At 44.3% G+C, this 19774-nt stretch overlaps 1 protein-coding gene across 2 annotated transcripts in view; it reads left to right on the top strand.

The window, feature by feature from the left end:
- The first annotated feature begins 513 nt into the window (after positions 1-513).
- The window catches only part of LOC103641784 (U-box domain-containing protein 7), a 44734-nt gene continuing 25473 nt past the window's right edge, over positions 514-19774 (top strand). The window contains exon 1 of one of the 2 annotated variants that reach the window (XM_020545843.2): positions 514-1200. The gene's annotated coding sequence lies outside the window, so the exon portion shown is untranslated. The remainder of the gene's footprint in view (positions 1201-19774) is intronic. The other variant, XM_035963498.1, reaches the window with a different exon arrangement.

Genomic DNA, 19774 nt, shown 5'->3' with positions numbered 1-19774 from the left:
GAATGTGCAGAACAAGTTGCGACGCTCGCGTCACGGCCGAGCCGACTTCTGACGGAGCTCGATCGCGCGCGTCCACGTCGCGTGTCGTGAGGGCAGGTCAGCAGGTGCAGTGAACCCGCTGCTCCAGTGCTCCCCGCGGTTTGCAAATTGCAATCTGCATGGCACGCGCCATCCCGGCGGCCGGCTTTGGCCTTTCGCCGTGGGTTTCCATCCGCGGCTGCGGGGTGCCTCGGAGGCGGCGACCTTTCCCTCCTCCCCACGCGCCCACTTGCCGCTTTGAACAAGGTGGACGCCGGACAGGTGGGTAGCCACCACAAAAAAAGGGCCCAATCAGGCGCCTGTCTCGCTCCTCGCCACACGCGGCCACCACACGCCCCGGCCCCCGAGAGCCCCACCACACCAGCGGCCGGAATGGACCACCACGAGACGAGTCACTCGTCACGGGCGCGCGGCGAGCCGAAGGACACCCAGCGACCCGACCCCCATATATTTCCCCCCTCCCGGGCACGCAACGTCGCGACCCGCACTCGCACACCAGCACACCGCGCGCGCACCAATCCGGCCGCTTCCTCGCACGCGGCACGCAGGCACGCGCGCAGTCGCATGGTGATTGGTCGCTTGGAGAGCCGGTTTCTGGTTGGTTGCTCAGCTCTCATCAAGCAGCAACCAGCTAGGTAGCCAACGAGCACGAGAGCGCGACGACCTGAGGGCGCCTACCTAACCTAGCTATCTGCCGGGTCGCCCTACGTGTGCTGCGGTACGGTGAGGGTGGGCGCCGCGCGCACCGCATGAACCCGCCGCCGCACGAGCGCGGCGGCCGCTCGCGCTATGGCCCGGCGTCGGCGCAGCAGCAGCACTACCCGTTCGTCGTAGTTGACCCCACGGAGGCGGCGGGGGCGGCGGCAGTGAGGGCCTTCTTCCCGGCGCCGGGGGCCGGGGAACCGCCGCCGTCGTCATCGTCCGCCGCGGTGCGGGCGCTGCCGACGGCGATGCACCAGGGACACGGGTACGGCGGCGGGGCCCCCGAGATCTCGCTGGCGCACGGCGCCCATGGCCACCACCACCACCACGGGATCCATCACCGGTACCATCAGTTCGGCGTGGAGGGGAGGCAGGACGGCGGCCCGTCGTCGTCGGCGTCGCTGCCGCCGCATAGCAGCTCGCCGCCGGGCTTCTTCTCCAGCCCCGTCATGGATAACGGTAAGTGCCAATGCTACTCGCGCCTCGTCTCCCTTTCTTAACATGTGCATATGCTAGTTCTTCCCGACCCAAAGCCTGTCCAAACTCCAGTCCTCACCGCTGCTAGCTCTTCAAGCTTCAATCCTGTTCGATCTTTTAGTACTCCATCCGCATGTATTTAGGCAGAGATTTGAGCTGCCGTTCTTCTGCTAATAATCGTTCTCTCGGGTACAAGTAGTGGCGCCAATCGCAGCTAGCAAGCGCTCTTTGCCGATTTAGTGGGCAAAAGGCTGACGACTGACGTTATTAGCGCATGATGGATAGTAATACGACTTTCTGTTACTTTGTCCAATTTGGTAAAAAAAAAAGAAACAAGCTGATTTTTACTATATATGTACACAAGATTTTCTGTGCCCATTTTGTTGAAACAAATTTTACTATATATGTACAGACAGGCAAGCGTGTTGCTTTATTTCAGACTTCTGTTACATATGCGAATAGGGCATATGCATGCTTTATCGTTTCAGAATAAATCCAATTGACATTAAGGTATTTCACTCCTGGGCCTATTTAGCAACAATGTTTCTCAAAATCATAGTTTTACAATACTATATTTTGCAATTATCGTATTTTTGACAACTCTAAAACACACTATAGTATTGAGAAACATTATTTGGACACAACATTGTAAACTATGATATTAAACAAAAGCTAGCCATTATCATAAAAACTTTGAGGCATGTTTGAAAGCAATAAAACCATGGTTTTAGAATACTATGGTTTTAAAATGTCATGACACAACCATAGTATTTTTTACAACACCCCAAGTCATACTTATTTGGAGACAAAGTATCTGAAACCATGATATTTAGTATACATATACAAAGAAGATAGTCATAGACAAAAACTTTAGGTTAGAGTGGAGTTGAGAATACTCTAAAAATATCATAGTATCTACAAATCCATGATATTTAAAACATAGTTTTTTTACAAGATAGCCAAACATCTCTTAGCAAAAAAATTATGGTATTCTCCAATACCATGGTTTTACCTCAAAACTAAAAAATATATTTTGCTTCCAAACACCCCTGAGTTGGAGTGGAGTTTCCAATACTCCAACAATACCATGGTATTTAAAACATTGTTTTTAGGAATGCAACCAAACACTTTATGACATAAAATACTATGATCTTACTAAAAACCATGATATTACCTAGAAACTACAAAAAATACTTTATTTCTAAACATGCCCTATAGACCCTGTTTGTGAGTAAATTTTTTTTATATTTTCTAGGCAATACCCTGGTTTTTAGTAATACCTTAGTATTTTATGCTATAAGGTGTTTGGTTATATTCCTGAAACAGGCCCTGTTTGGCAACAATGTTTCTTAAAACCATAGTTTTACAATACTGTACTTTGCAATTACCATGACAATACCATAGTTTTGGCAGCTCCAAAAATACCATGATTTTGAAAAAAAACATTGTTTTATACACAACATTATAAATCATGGTATTAGGCAAAAGCTAGTCATGTCATGAAAACTTTAGGTTAGAGTGGAGTTTTCAATACTCCAAAAATACCATGGTATATAGAATACTATGGTTTTGAAAATATAGTTTTTAGGAATGCAACAAAACAACTCATGTCATAAAATACTATGGTATTACAAACCATGGTATTGCATAGAAACTATAAATATAATCCACTCCCAAACAGACCCTATGTTTTCAAAACCATGGTATTCTAGATACCATGGTATTTTAGTAGCATTGTAAACTCCACTCTAACCTAAAGTTTTCATGGCATGGTTAGCTTTTATCTAATACTATGATTTACAATGTGTATCTAAACAATGTTTCTTAAAACTATAGTATTTTTGGTGTTGGCTAAAACCATGGTATTATCATGACAATGGTAAAGTATAGTAATGTAAAAACACAGTTTTGGGAAATATTGTTGCCAAACAGCTAGGGCCATAATTTCATACTACCCAATATATTGGTTTTTAGATACAACGTATGGCTAGAATCACTTTATACTTCAGAATGGAGCTAGTATATTTGCCTTCGTTTGATCCATCATATATAATGTCAACCTCTTCTCGGCACTTGCCTCAGGCAAACCAAATTTAAGAACCTCATTTGAACATAAAACACGGAATCACATGGGATTTCCCCGGCATTGAAATCTTATGGGAACTCTCTCCACAATAATCTGGGTATCCATGTGTGTTTCGGAGTAGTTTGATGTAGAACTTAAACGAAATTTCACACCAAATCACTCCAACACACACACGTGATTTTAGGTGAATACATAGGTATCCAAAAAATGCCTATATTGTAATAAAGGATTGCCCATGCATGCATCCCACACGGGCCTGCAAATAAAATTTCTACAGGATGGTTCGATCGATCATAGGGTTTTTTAGAAAAATTTAACATTTTAAGGCCAAACATCTTGCATAATTTTCTTCGTGTCTATATATTTCGTGTTCCGATTCTTGTTTTCATGTTGCATCCAAACACCCAACTAGAAACTTTCCCACGCTCTTAAACTCCTCATGGGTTGCAAAGTAACTAGCATGTAGCTATCTATCCCTATGTTTCTTGTTCCTACATCTAAAACGGGACGGCCTGTAATGATATTTTATCATTTTTATACAAAACAAGTCCTCTTTTTTTTTTAAAAAAATAATTATTATGAACATACAATTGGATGGGACGGATCTGAAGGGGGCTAGGGGCTCCACTCTACATCCATGAAACTCTAATGAATATAGAGGTGGATGATAGAGGAGAAGAAAGTATGCTACCTCTTGTCACTGATAAGAAGAAAATTAGCCCTCTTTAGTCTAATCCTGAATCCACTGATCGGATGCGTTCAAATATGTGCTCATTTTTTTTAAAGGGAAAGGCAAAAGATTTGCCGTTCCAATATATTAGACGAAAAGAGAAAACTGTACAAAAACTGACACAAAAAACTGACACCAACACCAAAACAACTTGCCAAGCAAGACCTAGTTAGAACACTGACACATAAAAAGCAAAAAACCCACCCCCTTACTAGACCCCAGTCACTACTGGCAGACCAGACCTCTACCCACAAGATCTTTCACCATCTGCACCACTTGCTCTGTCGTTCTCTGTTGACCCTTAAAGATTCTGTTGTTTCTCTCCAACCATAAGCTCCACCAGAAATAAATTAGAAAGCCATCGAAACTTTATTGTGCCTATTTTGAATTGGCGGCTACTTGCTAATTTCACCCTTTAAACCCGATTCTTATTCCTTTTTCTGGTTTTGATCGTGGAGTGTCGTGCTGAAACCGGCCAGAGGAAAAACCAGGTGCTGCATCCCTGCGTGGTTACCGTGGTTTTTCATTGTAGAGGGCCATCTTTTTCAAATAATAGAGAACCGTGGCTAATGCATGGGTTTGTGCATGGACGCAACAGCCATCTCATGCATACGTTTTTCTAAGTCACATTTTTTGCTTTCCCGTACCCACTTGAGCATATATATAATCACATATTATGCATATATTTTCTACTTGCATATAGAGAGGTCGAAGCCCGAGCTATATATATACAGGCCTATATGCTTTGTCTAACTCTCTGAACCACCTATATGTATGTCTAATAAGTGGGACCGCTTGACGTGTAACGTCTATATTCCACTAGATATAATTTATCGTCAGTCTTATTAGGTTATCCTGCATACCAGATTTCTAGCTCATCTACTGTTATTATTTTACAGAATAACCGTTGCATTTTTCATACAGTACTCCTACTTGTTAACCCTTTAATTTCCCTACTAATATTGATTCAACCATGTTGATAAATTATTTTCCTTGGTTAGAAACTTAGAATAAGGGGCAGAATGTTGCAGTATGCCAGTATGTCCATCCTACTGCTTGCTGCTGCCTGGGTCCCAAACCCAAACCGCTAGCGTCCCGTGACCAAGTTGCGCTGTACGGACAGGCGTCGAGACCGCTAGGTTGCTCGCCGTCGTTATCCCGGGTTCATCAGTCGTTAGTTTCAAAATCAGCCGCAGCTACGACTGCACCGATCAAATCGACCCTAAAATAATCCCCACTTGATTGAATATATATATATATATATATATATATATATATATATAATGGGCCCCACTGATCGACCGTGGCACGCGGGGACCAGCATCGCTGTGCTGCTGTCGCGTACTACTCGCATGCATGCATGTCCAGGTTCAGCTGACCTCCCCTTGCTGACGTGACGTCTGCATTCAAAAGCAATCCATCGGCTGTCTAAGTTCATAACATAACACGTATGTATTTATTGTAGAAATGGATGTTCTATGATTAATTTAATGATATTTATTTTGTATTACAAATGTTTGTATTTTTTTTATAAATTTAATCATAGCTAGATAGCTTTGCTTCTTAGAAAATGGCAATTATATATATATATATATATATATATATATATATATATATATATATATATATATATATATATATATACTGTATTTATATATTACACCTGGGTGCATTCAATATAGAGAATGCACCCAGGCCGAACCTATGTGCCAGGTCCGAGCCAACCGTCCCACCCAGACCGGTTTCGTCCCTTCCGCACGCTCCGGACAGAACCTTTTCATTTTCCCGCCCCCGCCCCTCTTTCTCCGCGAACGGCTCCTCCGCGAACGGCTCAACCTCCTCACATAAGTTGCAATCACACCAGACTTGCAGTTGCAATTATACCAGACAACAGTTGCAATCATTGTTTTGTTTTAACAGATTTTTGGACATAGTTATATAGAAGTTGCAATCACACCAGACCAGCAGTTGCAATTACACCAGACACAGTTGCAATCATTGTTTTGTTTAACAGATTTTTGGACATAGTTATATAGGAGTTGCAATCACACCAGATCAGAAGTTGCAATTACACCAGACAGCAGTTGCAATTATTGTTTGTTTAACATATTTTTGGACATAGTTATATAGAAGTTGCAATCACAACAGACCCACAGTTGTAATTACACCAGACCAGTAGTTGCAATCTTGTTTGTTTAACAGATTTTTGATCATAGTTATATAGAAGTTGCAATCACACCAGACCAGAAGTTGCAATTACACCAGACCAGCAGTTGCAATCATATTTTTTAACAAAATTTCTCAGAGTTATTCAGTACTTGCAATCACATAAGAGCAACTCAGCAGTTGCATCCACACTACACCAGCAGTTGCAATTACAACACATCATCGGTTGCAATCATTTTGTTTACATTTTTTAACAGATATTTGAGTAAAATTATACAACAGTTGCAATCACACATAATGCGGGCTTGCAATCCCACCTAATGCGGGGGACAGGGAGGCACGCAGACAGAGAGGCGCGCGGCGGCGCGGGGACAGGGAGGCGCGCGGCGGCGCGAGGACAGGGAGGCGCTCGGCGGCGGTGGGATCTAGGTTTAGAGGATCGGAGGAAGGAGGAGACGGCGGCGGCGCGGGGATAGGGATGCGCGCGACGGCGACGGGGGCGGGGAGGCGCGCGAAACAGGACTTACGCCTGGGTGCATTCAATATAGAGAATGCACCCAGGTGCATTTTAGCAGCGCCGTATATATATATATATATATATATATATATATATATATATATATATATATATATATATATATATATATATATATATATATATATATATATATATATATTACGAAGTGGGTAGTAAAATTGATATATCTAAAAAAAAGTAAGTTATCTTATGATTTGAAATAGAAAGAGTGGAGTAGGAAGAACACAAGACAAAAGTTTGTACACGTGATCCTGGTCGTCGGAACTCGGAAGTGCTTGCTACAGGAATAACACTCCTCGGCAGCTAGCAACTGTCGTAGTGGTCAACCAGCCACAGCTGGTCTAAAAAAGACCAGCCCGAGCAGACTTAAAATATTTATGCTGCGACCGAGATATATACAAAAGTACTACATAAATATCACGGCATTTTGAAAGAACACGAAGCTTACGGGTACGAAAACACTATCCACCATATGGGATGTGTTTATCACCTCAATTTTGGATGGTACATTTCAAAAGGATGTGAAAATGATTGGGTACCAAATTCTAAAAGACATAATTTGAGTGCAAAATATGATTCCTTACTATGAAACGATGATGCAGGGAATCACGAACACTTCAAAATTGGCTCGAATGGGTACATATATACATGGAAAGATCTTAGTGTCACTGAGGGCTGATCTGGTGGATGTGGTTGAATTGTAAGGGAATTCCCACCATAGATCTTGAATAGTACAAGAATTTCTCCCACATGAATCCACTCCAATTCCCCTTCCACCAAACCAGCCCAGGAGGAGGAGATCCCTACACACCAGATGCAATAGATAATTTGTTCATCAACCATTAGTGATTTAAATGAAACATCAAATATTTGGTTGTTCATCAATCTGTCACTATCGGATCTCAAAGGATACTGAGCCCATGGTCATATCCTTTAGATTTTTCTTGAACAACCAATTTTCCTTACATGTTATAGCATATATTATCTAGTTATACACATCATCGTTACATCTAAAGTCGGAACTAGCCAGTGAAACCATCACCATATTTTCCCATTTTTCTAATCAATCAAATTTTACACAATAAAATATATACTTTTGAGTGTATACTACATATATATAATCCCTAAATGATGAATCCCTCCACATCGATACTAATCAATTAGTCAACAATATACTTTCCTAGCCCTAATTAGTAGCAAGGGAGCACTCACATGTGTACCAGCATCGAACTTAAGTGGGGAACATAAGCAATGGTGGTGAGGAAGGAAAAGAGGTGGGGGTTTCTCATGCACCATGGGGCAAAGGAGAAGAGGAACATTGGCTCGTGAATCTCATTCGAGGTGTGCAAATGCAGTGCTCATAGGGGTTGTAGCATTGCTCATGGGCTATGGCCAGTAAACCGTGCATATGGCCATGCAAAACACCATTTGAATTGTAGACTGCATTGTTTACTGAGTGGAGTTTGGAATATGAGGTAGGATGAGTATGGTTGCTGGAGATAGCCTTAATGGGATATTGTGCTCAAGGGGTAGGGGCACCGGTGGTGGTCCTCGGGAGCTGCAGTGATCAACAATGACAATGATGCTCAGGGGTAGACTAAATGTTTGGGAGCATCACACTAGGATGATAAAATTCTAGAGAGCACCTAGAGGGGGGGGTGAATAGGTGATCCTGTAAAACTTAACCTTATAGCCACAAAAACTTGTTAAGTGTTAGCACAATTATTGCCAAGTGGCTAGAGAGGAGTCAAAACACAATAACCACAAGAAATCAATCACAGAGATGGCACAGTGGTTATCCCGTGGTTCGGCCAAGACCAACGCTTGCCTACTCCACGTTGTGGCGTCCCAACGGACGAGGGTTGCAATCAACCCCTCTCAAGCGGTCCAAAGACCCACTTGAATACCACGGTGTTTTGCTTGCTTTTTCTCAATCCCGTTTGCGAGGAATCTCCACAACTTGGAGCCTCTCGCCCTTACAATTGAAGTTCACAAAGAAACACAGAGCAAGGGTGGGAATGAGCAACGCACACAAGACTTCAAAAGATCAGAGCAACAATACGCACACAAGCAGCAACAAGAGCTCGCAACACAACTCAAAGAGTTCACAACTCCACAAGAGCTCTATATGCTATCACAATGAAACGAATGCGTGAGATTGATGTCTTGATGCTTAGGAATGTTGTAGGAATGCTTGGTATTCTCCTCCATGTGCCTAGGGGTCCCTTTTATAGCCCCAAGGCAGCTAGGAGCCGTTGAGAACAAATATGGAAGGCCATCCTTGCCTTCTGTCGTCGGGCGCACCGGACAATCCGGTGCACACCGGACACTGTCCGGTGCCCGATTTCTTTCCTTAACAGGCGCAGCCGACCGTTGCAGATCTGGCGCACCGGACAGTCCGGTGCACACCGGACAGTCCGGTGCCTCCTTCCGACCGTTGGCCAGACCACGTGTCGCGCGCAGATTCCGCGGCCGACCGTTGGCTCGGCCGACCGTTGGCTCACCGGACAGTCCGGTGCACACCGGACAGTCCGGTGAATTTTAGCCGTACGCCGTCGGCAAATTCCCGAGAGCGGCGTCTTCAGGTCGAGGCAGCCTGGCGCACCGGACACTGTCCGGTGCATCACCGGACAGTCCGGTGCCCCAGACCGAAACAGCCTGTTGGCTGTACACAGCCAACATTCTCCTTTTCTTCTTCTCTCTGTTTCTAACACTTAGACAAATATATTAGTACACAAAACCAATGTGCTAAGGCTTAGAAACATACCTTTACTTGTGATTTTCACTTTGTTCATCCATGGGCATAGATTCACCTTTAAGCACTTGTGTTGACACTCAATCACCAAAATACTTAGAAATGGCCCAAAGGCACATTTCCCTTTCAATCTCCCCCTTTTTGGTGATTTATGCCAACACAACATAAAGCAACTATAACAAGTGCAAAATCACTTCAAATAGAACTCAAATCTATTTTGATTCATTTTTGGCATATATGGATCATCCTTTGCCACCACTTGGTTTGTTTTTGCAAATCAAACTCAAATCTCTATCTCTAAGTCAAACACACATGTTGAAGCATAAAGAGAGTCATTCCAAAAGAGATTGATCAAAGATTTCAAAAACTCCCCCTATTTCCCATAATCAATACTTCTCCCCACAAGAAGCCAACTTTTGACAAAAGAGACGATAAGAGAGTTTTGACAAAACAAAAAGCTCTATTTCACTATTTTCAAAATTTCTCAAGTGGTAGCTGATCCATTTATTGCTTTGGCCTTTATTTTCTCCCCTTTGGCATGAAGCACCAAAACGGGATCAACTTTGGCCCTTTAACCCCATTGCCTCACCAAAATCTTCAATTAAGAGCAAATGGCAATAAGAGTTCATGAGATGGACTTGGAATAAGTTACACTCTCATCGGAGTGCAGTGGAAGTCTTTCATGGTCCAAGTCCACCTTTTCCCTTTCAATTCTCCTTCGAGACTAAATCAAGCAAACTCAAGCATATGGTTAGTCTCAAAGGGTCAAGTTGTAACATATCTCCCCCTAAACATGTGCATCACTTTGCAACGGACTTGTGAGGTCCAGGGAGTGTTTGTACAACTTGAGCACCACAATAAGCAACAAAATGCAGAATGAACATGATCAAAGGCATAAGCACATGTATGCTACACTTCAATCCAAGTTCCGCGAATCTAAGACATTTAGCTCACTACGCAGCCTGCAAAAGGTCTTCTCATCTAGAGGCTTGGTAAAAATATCGGCTAGCTGGTTCTCGGTGCTAACATGAAACACTTCGATATCTCCCTTTTGCTGGTGGTCTCTCAAAAAGTGATGCCGGATGTCTATGTGCTTTGTGCGGCTGTGCTCAACAGGATTTTCCGCCATGCGGATAGCACTCTCATTATCACATAGGAGTGGGACTTTGCTCAGATTGTAGCCAAAGTCCCTGAGGGTTTGCCTCATCCAAAGTAGTTGCGCGCAACACTGTCCTGCGGCAACATACTCGGCCTCAGCGGTGGATAGGGCAACGGAGGTTTGTTTCTTAGATTTCCACGACACCAGGGACCTTCCTAAGAATTGGCACGTCCCCGATGTACTCTTCCTATCGACCTTACATCCAGCATAATCGGAGTCTGAATATCCAATCAAGTCAAAGGTAGACCCCTTTGGATACCAGAGCCCGAAGCAAGGCGTAGCAACTAAATATCTAAGGATTCGCTTCACCGCCACTAAGTGACACTCCTTAGGATCGGATTGAAATCTAGCACACATGCATACGCTAAGCATAATGTCCGGTCTACTAGCACATAAATAAAGTAATGAACCTATCATTGACCGGTATGCCTTTTGATCAACGGACTTACCTCCTTTGTTGAGGTCGGTGTGTCCGTCGGTTCCCATCGGAGTCTTTGCGGGCTTGGCGTCCTTCATCCCAAACCGCTTTAGCAGATCTTGCATGTACTTCGTTTGGGAGATGAAGGTGCCGTCCTTGAGTTGCTTCACTTGGAACCCAAGGAAGTAGTTCAACTCGCCCATCATTGACATCTCGGATTTCTGCGTCATCACCCTGCTAAACTCTTCACAAGACTTTTTATTAGTAGAACCAAATATTATGTCATCGACATAAATTTGGCACACAAAAAGATCACCGTCACAAGTCTTAGTGAAAAGAGTTGGATCGGCTTTCCCAACCTTGAAAGCATTAGCAATTAAGAAATCTCTAAGGCATTCATACCATGCTCTTGGGGCTTGCTTAAGTCCATAGAGCGCCTTAGAGAGCTTACACACGTGGTCGGGGTACCGTTCATCCTCGAAGCCAGGGGGTTGCTCTACGTACACCTCCTCCTTGATTGGCCCGTTGAGGAAAGCGCTCTTCACATCCATTTGGAACAACCTGAAAGAATGGTGAGCGGCATATGCTAGCAAGATACGAATTGATTCTAGCCTAGCCACAGGAGCAAAAGTCTCCTCGAAATCCAAACCTGCGACTTGGGCATAACCTTTTGCCACAAGTCGAGCCTTGTTTCTCGTCACCACCCCGTGCTCGTCCTGTTTGTTGCGGAACACCCACTTGGTTCCCACAACATTTTGCTTCGGACGAGGCACCAGTGTCCAAACTTCATTCCTCTTGAAGTTGTTGAGCTCCTCTTGCATGGCCAACACCCAGTCCGGATCTAGCAAGGCCTCTTCTACCCTGAAAGGCTCAATAGAAGAGACAAAGGAGTAATGTTCACAAAAATTAACTAATCAAGACCGAGTAGTTACTCCCTTGCTAATGTCACCAAGAATTTGGTCGACGGGATGATCCCTTTGAATCATCGCTCGAACTTGGGTTGGAGGTGCCGGTTCTGCTTCTTCCTCCATCACATGATCATCTTGTACTCCCCCTAGATCACACACCTCCTGTTGATGAACTTGTTCATCGTCTTGAGTTGGGGGCTGCACCAATGTTGAGGAAGAAGGTTGATCTCGTTCTTCTTGTTCCTGTGGCCGAACTTCTCCAATCGCCATGGTTCGTATAGCGGCCGTCGGAACATCTTCTTCATCTACATCATCACAATCAACAACTTGCTCTCTTGGAGAGCCATTAGTCTCATCAAATACAACGTCGCTAGAGACTTCAACTAAACCCGATGATTTGTTGAAGACTCTATACGCCTTTGTATTTGAGTCATAACCTAACAAAAACCCTTCTACAGCTTTGGGAGCAAACTTAGAATTTCTACCCTTCTTCACTAGAATGTAGCACTTGCTCCCAAATACACGAAAGTAGGATACATTGGGTTTGTTACCGGTTAGTAGCTCATACGACGTCTTCTTGAGGAGGCGATGAAGGTAGACCCTGTTGATGGCGTGGCAAGCCGTATTCACGGCTTCCGTCCAAAAGCACTCGGGGGTCTTGAATTCTCCTAGCATCGTCCTCGCCATGTCGATGAGCGTCCTGTTCTTTCTCTCTACCACACCATTTTGCTGTGGTGTGTAGGGAGCGGAGAATTCGTGCTTGATCCCTTCCTCCTCAAGGAACTCCTCCACTTGAAGATTCTTGAACTCGGACCCGTTGTCGCTCCTTATCTTCTTCACCTTGAGCTCAAACTCATTTTGATCTCTCCTGAGGAAGCACTTGAGGGTCCCTTGGGTTTCAGACTTATCCTGCAAAAAGAACACCCAAGTGAAGCGGGAAAAGTCATCAACAATAACTAGACCATACTTACTTCCTCCTATGCTCAGATAGGCGACGGGTCCGAAGAGGTCCATATGTAGCAGCTCCAGAGGTCTTGAAGTGGTCATCACATTCTTGCTGTGATGTGCTCCTCCCACTTGTTTACCTGCTTGACAAGCTGCACAAGGTCTATCCTTTTCGAATTGCACGTTAGTCAAACCTATCACGTGTTCTCCCTTTAGAAGCTTGTGAAGGTTCTTCATCCCCACATGTGCTAAGCGGCGATGCCACAGCCAGCCCATGCTAGTCTTAGCTATTAAGCATGCATCTAGACCAGCCTCTTCTTTTGCAAAATCAACTAAATAAAGTTTGCCGTCTAATACACCCTTAAAAGCTAGTGAACCATCACTTCTTCTAAAGACAGACACATCTACATTTGTAAATAGACAGTTATACCCCATGTTGCATAATTGACTAACAGATAGCAAATTATATCCAAGAGACTCTACTAAAAACACATTAGAGATAGAGTGCTCATTAGAAATTGCAATTTTACCTAACCCTTTTACCTTGCCTTGATTCCCATCACCGAATATGATTGAATCTTGGGAATCCTTATTCTTGACGTAGGAGGTGAACATCTTCTTCTCCCCCGTCATATGGTTTGTGCATCCGCTATCAATAATCCAGCTTGAACCCCCGGATGCATAAACCTGCAAGGCAAATTTAGGCTTGGGACTTAGGTACCCAACTCATGTTGGGTCCTACAAGGTTAGTGCAAATATCCTTAGGGACCCAAATGCAAGTTTTGTCTCCCTTGCATTTTGCCCCTAACTTCCTAGCAACGATTTTCTTATCCTTTCTACAAATAGCAAAGGAAGCATTTAAAGCACAATAAATTGTAGAAGGTTCATTCACTACTTTCCTAGGAGCATGAATAATATTCTTTCTAGGCATAGCATTTTTCCTAGACATATTTCTATCATGCATGAAGGAAGAATTAGAAGCAAACATGGCATGAGAGTTAAACTCATCATATGCATTATAACTCCTATAAGCATTTCTAGTTTGTCTCCTATCATGATATATAAAAGCATGATTCCTTTTAGTGCTACTTGCCATAGGGGCCTTCCCTTTCTCCTTGGCGGAGATGGGAGCCTTATGGCTTGTTAAGTTCTTGGCTTCCCTCTTGAAGCCAAGCCCATCCTTAATTGAGGGGTGTCTACCAACCGTGTAGGCATCCCGAGCAAATTTTAGTTTCTCAAAGTCATTCTTGCTAGTCTTAAGTTGGGCATTAAGACTAGCCAATTCCTCAGTTAATTTAGAAATTGAAATTAAATGATCACTACAAGCATCAACATCGAAATCTTTACACCTAGTGCAATTCTCAACATGTTCTACACAAGAATTAGATTTACTAGCTACTTTAGCATTTAAGTCATCATTAACATTCTTTAAAGTAGCAATGGTTTCATGACAAGAAGATAGTTCACTAGAAAGCACTTCATTTCTTTTAACTTCTAAGGCATAAGACTTTTGTGCCTCTACAAATTTGTTATGCTCTTCATACAAAAGGTCCTCTTGTTTTTCTAAGAGTCTATCTTTTTCATTCAAGGCATCAATCAATTCATTAATTTTATCTATTTTAGTTCTATCCAATCCCTTGAACAAACTAGAGTAATCTATTTCATCATCACTAGACTCATCATCACTGGAAGAATCATAAGTGACATTGTTTTGATTACATACCTTCTTCTCCCTTGCCATAAGGCATGTGTGACGCTCGTTGGGGAAGAGGGATGACTTGTTGAAGGCAGTGGCGGCGAGTCCTTCATTGTCGGAGTCGGAGGAGGAGCAATCCGAATCCCACTCCTTTCCGATATGTGCCTCGCCCTTGGCCTTCTTGTAATGCTTCTTCTTTTCCCTCTTGTCCCCTTTTTCCTGGTCACTTTCATTATCGGGACAGTTAGCAATGAAATGACCAATCTTACCACATTTGAAGCATGAGCGCTTCTCTTTTGTCTTGGTCTTGCTTGGCTGTCCCTTGCGACCTTTAAGCGCCGTCTTGAAGCGCTTAATGATGAGGGCCATCTCCTCATTATTTAGCCCGGCCGCCTCAACTTGCGCCACCTTGCTTGGTAGCGCCTCCTTGCTCCTTGTTGCCTTGAGAGCAATGGGTTGAGGCTCATGAATAGGACCGTTCAATGCGTCGTCCACGTATCTTGCCTCCTTAATCATCATTCGCCCGCTTACGAACTTCCCAAGAACTTCTTCGGGCGACATTTTGGTGTACCTGGGATTCTCACGAATATTATTCACCAAATGAGGATCAAGAACGGTAAAGGACCTTAGCATTAGGCGGACGACGTCGTGGTCCGTCCATCGCGTGCTTCCATAGCTCCTTATCTTGTTGACAAGGGTTTTGAGCCGGTTGTATGTTTGGGTTGGCTCCTCCCCCCTTATCATAGCGAATCTTCCAAGTTCGCCCTCCACCAACTCCATCTTGGTGAGCATGGTGACGTCGTTGCCCTCGTGCGAGATCTTGAGGGTATCCCATATCTGCTTGGCATTGTCCAAGCCGCTCACCTTATTGTATTCTTCCCTGCACAAGGATGCTAAAAGAACAGTAGTAGCTTGTGCATTTCTATGGATTTGTTCATTTATAAGCATAGGACTATCCGAGCTATCAAATTTCATTCCATTCTCTACAATCTCCCATATGCTTGGATGAAGAGAGAATAAGTGACTACGCATTTTGTGACTCCAAAATCCGTAGTCCTCCCCATCGAAGTGTGGAGGTTTGCCAAGAGGAATGGAAAGCAAATGCGAATTCGAATTATGTGGAATACGAGAATAATCAAATGAAAAGTTCGAATTGACCGTCTTCCTGTAGTCGTTGTCGTCGTCCTTTTGGGAAGAGGAAGATTCGTCGCTGTCGTAGTAGACAATCTCCTTGATGCGCCTTGTCTTCTTCTTCTTCCCATCTTTTCGTCTATGACCCGAGCCCGAGTCGTTGGACTTGTCATCCTTTGGCTCGTTGACGAAGGACTCCTTCTCCTTATCATTGATCACGATTCCCTTCCCCTTAGGATCCATCTCTTCGGGCGGTTAGTCCCTTTCTTGAAGAGAACGGCTCTGATACCAATTGAGAGCACCTAGAGGGGGGGGAGTGAATAGGTGATCCTGTAAAACTTAACCTTATAGCCACAAAAACTTGTTAAGTGTTAGCACAATTATTGCCAAGTGGCTAGAGAGGAGTCAAAACACAATAACCACAAGAAATCAATCACAGAGATGGCACAGTGGTTATCCCGTGGTTCGGCCAAGACCAACGCTTGCCTACTCCACGTTGTGGCGTCCCAACGGACGAGGGTTGCAATCAACCCCTCTCAAGCGGTCCAAAGACCCACTTGAATACCACGGTGTTTTGCTTGCTTTTTCTCAATCCCGTTTGCGAGGAATCTCCACAACTTGGAGCCTCTCGCCCTTACAATTGAAGTTCACAAAGAAACACAGAGCAAGGGTGGGAATGAGCAACGCACACAAGACTTCAAAAGATCAGAGCAACAATACGCACACAAGCAGCAACAAGAGCTCGCAACACAACTCAAAGAGTTCACAACTCCACAAGAGCTCTATATGCTATCACAATGAAACGAATGCATGAGATTGATGTCTTGATGCTTAGGAATGTTGTAGGAATGCTTGGTATTCTCCTCCATGTGCCTAGGGGTCCCTTTTATAGCCCCAAGGCAGCTAGGAGCCGTTGAGAACAAATCTGGAAGGCCATCCTTGCCTTCTGTCGTCGGGCGCACCGGACAGTCCGGTGCACACCGGACACTGTCCGGTGCCCGATTTCTTTCCTTAACAGGCACAGCCGACCGTTGCCGACCGTTGCAGATCTAGCGCACCGGACAGTCCAGTGCACACCGGACAGTCCGGTGCCTCCTTCCAACCGTTGGCCAGACCACGTGTCGCGCGCAGATTCCGCGGCCGACCGTTGGCTCGGCCGACCGTTGGCTCACCGGACAGTCCGGTGCACACCGGACAGTCCGGTGAATTTTAGCCGTACGCCGTCGGCAAATTCCCGAGAGCGGCGTCTTCAGGTCGAGGCAGCCTGGCGCACCGGACACTGTCCGGTGCATCACCGGACAGTCCGGTGCCCCAGACCGAAACAGCCTGTTGGCTGTACACAGCCAACATTCTCCTTTTCTTCTTCTCTCTGTTTCTAACACTTAGACAAATATATTAGTACACAAAACCAATGTGCTAAGGCTTAGAAACATACCTTTACTTGTGATTTTCACTTTGTTCATCCATGGGCATAGATTCACCTTTAAGCACTTGTGTTGACACTCAATCACCAAAATACTTAGAAATGGCCCAAAGGCACATTTCCCTTTCAAGAAGGTACACAGATTATATAGGGACATGGTTTCATTGTCAGGTGCAAACAATATCTGATATTGATGCCCAATCACTACAATGTTCTCCTTGACTCAACAATGATCCATTCCCATCACTGCTAAGGTGGCCATGACCCGTGAGCGATTTAAATTAGTCACTTCTAGGTTGTCATTGACTTGGTAGTGAATTATGAATTATGTGATTTATGTCTATCACTGTTGGGTTGTCCTTGACCCAACAATGATCCATTTGGTTTTAGGAAATTTGTATTAATCCTTGAATCCACTCAACTAACTCTTGAATACACCTACCTTGAGTAGAATTGTCAACCATCAAAACCAACCACCTTCTAGAACAACCTTATATAAATAGGTCATGCTAGTGAAGCATAAGGTGAAGTGTCTACATCTGCATCCCCCCTTGTTCCATGGTGACTCAGTTTTGATATGGATAGAACCTAAGATAAGTTTAATATTAGGATTTGAGTGTCGAATCATACTAGGAATAATACTTCACTTATATGTATTGAAGCCTTAGAGGGGACTATATAAACAAGGAGGTGGAAGCCATAAGCATCAACAAGCCAACATAAGGTCTCATTGAAGGCTTGTAAGGAGCAATTAGGAGCGCTCAAGAGAATTAGGCTAGATAGTTTGATTGCATTGGTTTCTTGTATGGGTAACAAACATAGGGTACTAGAAGGTAAAGTAAGGTTATAAGCGATCCACAATCACTTCTATCCCTTTTGGTGTTCTTCTTATGTACAACCTCATTCAACTCTAATCTCTTGTTGTGGTTGGTTCAACATAGTTATGTAGGGTTTTGTATGAGATTCATTTATATCATTCTTGATGTGGTGCAAACTTGTGTCACACACATCCTTTCAAAGATCTAAGGACTTCCATGAATACTTAGGGGTCTCAAATTATAATATTCCACATTCTCTAGTGTAGGAGATGTTGGGAATAGTCCCACATTGTGTGGTGAGGGTGTGAAATCATGGTTTATAAGATTGAGGGTGCAACCCCCTGATAGGCTAGCTTTTTGGAGGAGTGTTGGCCCAAGAGACCTAAAGCCTGCTACTATACGTGAGGGCGCATGTGTCGCGACCCGACAGCCTGGGTGGGCGCACCGTGTGTGCGGGCGGCCCCGACGGATACGCCATGTGTCGGCGGTCCGGTTCCATCAATTGGTATCAGAGGCAGGTTGGCCCAGTGCACTCTCAGACAAATGTCGGCTCACAATGTGAGGGGGAGATTGTTGGGAATAGTCTCACATTGTGTGGTGAGGGTGTGAAGGCATGGTTTATAAGGTTGAGGGTGCAACCCCCTAACAGGCTAGCTTTTTGGGGGAGTGTTGGCCCAAGAGACCTAAAGCCCGCTGCTATACGTGCGGGCGCGTGTGTCGTGGCCCGACAGCCTGGGTGGGCGCGCCGTGTGTGCGGGCGGCCCCGACGGATACGCCATGTGTCGGCGGTCCGGTTCCATCAATTACCAAATGCATGTGCAAGTGGAGTATTGGGTTCTGCAGGCTGCCCACCTCCACTTCCCTGTCCGACTGGAGTCTGTTCCCCTGCTATTTGGGTTGAATGTTCACCCATTTCAGTATCTTCATCTACCGTCGGCTCTCTGTCAGAGATTTCATGATCAACCACAAAAGTGTCTGTTGTTTGCATGTCAGTTTCACACAAGAAGTTGTCCCAGTCCCAATGCTTACTCTCCTAAAAAATGACATCCCTGCTGACCACAAGCCTTCTGGAGATTGGATCAAACAGTATGTACCCTTTTGTACCCGATTCATATCCAATCAAGACCATTTTACTTGACCTGTCAGATAATTTATTCATGCCTGGACCAAGTTGCTTCACATGTGCTACACACCCAAACACTTTCAGATGATTGACCTTGGGCTTTTTACCATGCCAAACTTCAAAAGGAGTTCTACTGTCCAGGGCCTTGGTAGGTGACCTGTTCAGTAAATACACTGCAGTCCTGATTGCCTCACCCCAAAATATTGTTGGAACCACCATTGCTTTTAACAAACACCTGGCCATTTCAACCACTGTTTGAATTCTTCTTTCCACCACTCCATTCTGCTGAGGGGAATATGGAGTGGTAGTGTAGTGTTTTATGCCATCTTGACTGCAGAAAGTTTCAAACAGAATAGAGGCAAATTCTCCTCCCCTGTCTGTCCTGAGATCCTTCAACTTATCACCAGTTTCAATTTCTTCTCTTTGTTTAATTTTTCTAAAATTGACCAGAGCTTGATCCTTGGTTTTAAGCATATCTACCCACATGTATCTGCTATAGTCATCAACCACTAGGAGAAAATAAGAGGCTCCCCCTATACTTTTAGGAGTAATTTGCCCACATAGATCAGCATGGACTAACTCAAGATTTTTCTGTGCTCTAAAATTTGACTTTTGAGGGAATGGATTTCTGTGTTGTTTCCCAAGAACACACCCATCGCA

The sequence above is a fragment of the Zea mays genome, chromosome 10, assembly GCF_902167145.1.
Source record: "Zea mays cultivar B73 chromosome 10, Zm-B73-REFERENCE-NAM-5.0, whole genome shotgun sequence".
Lineage (NCBI taxonomy): Eukaryota > Viridiplantae > Streptophyta > Magnoliopsida > Poales > Poaceae > Zea > Zea mays.
Note: the sequence above shows the minus strand (reverse complement) of the source record. Positions and strands in the feature narration are given on the sequence as shown.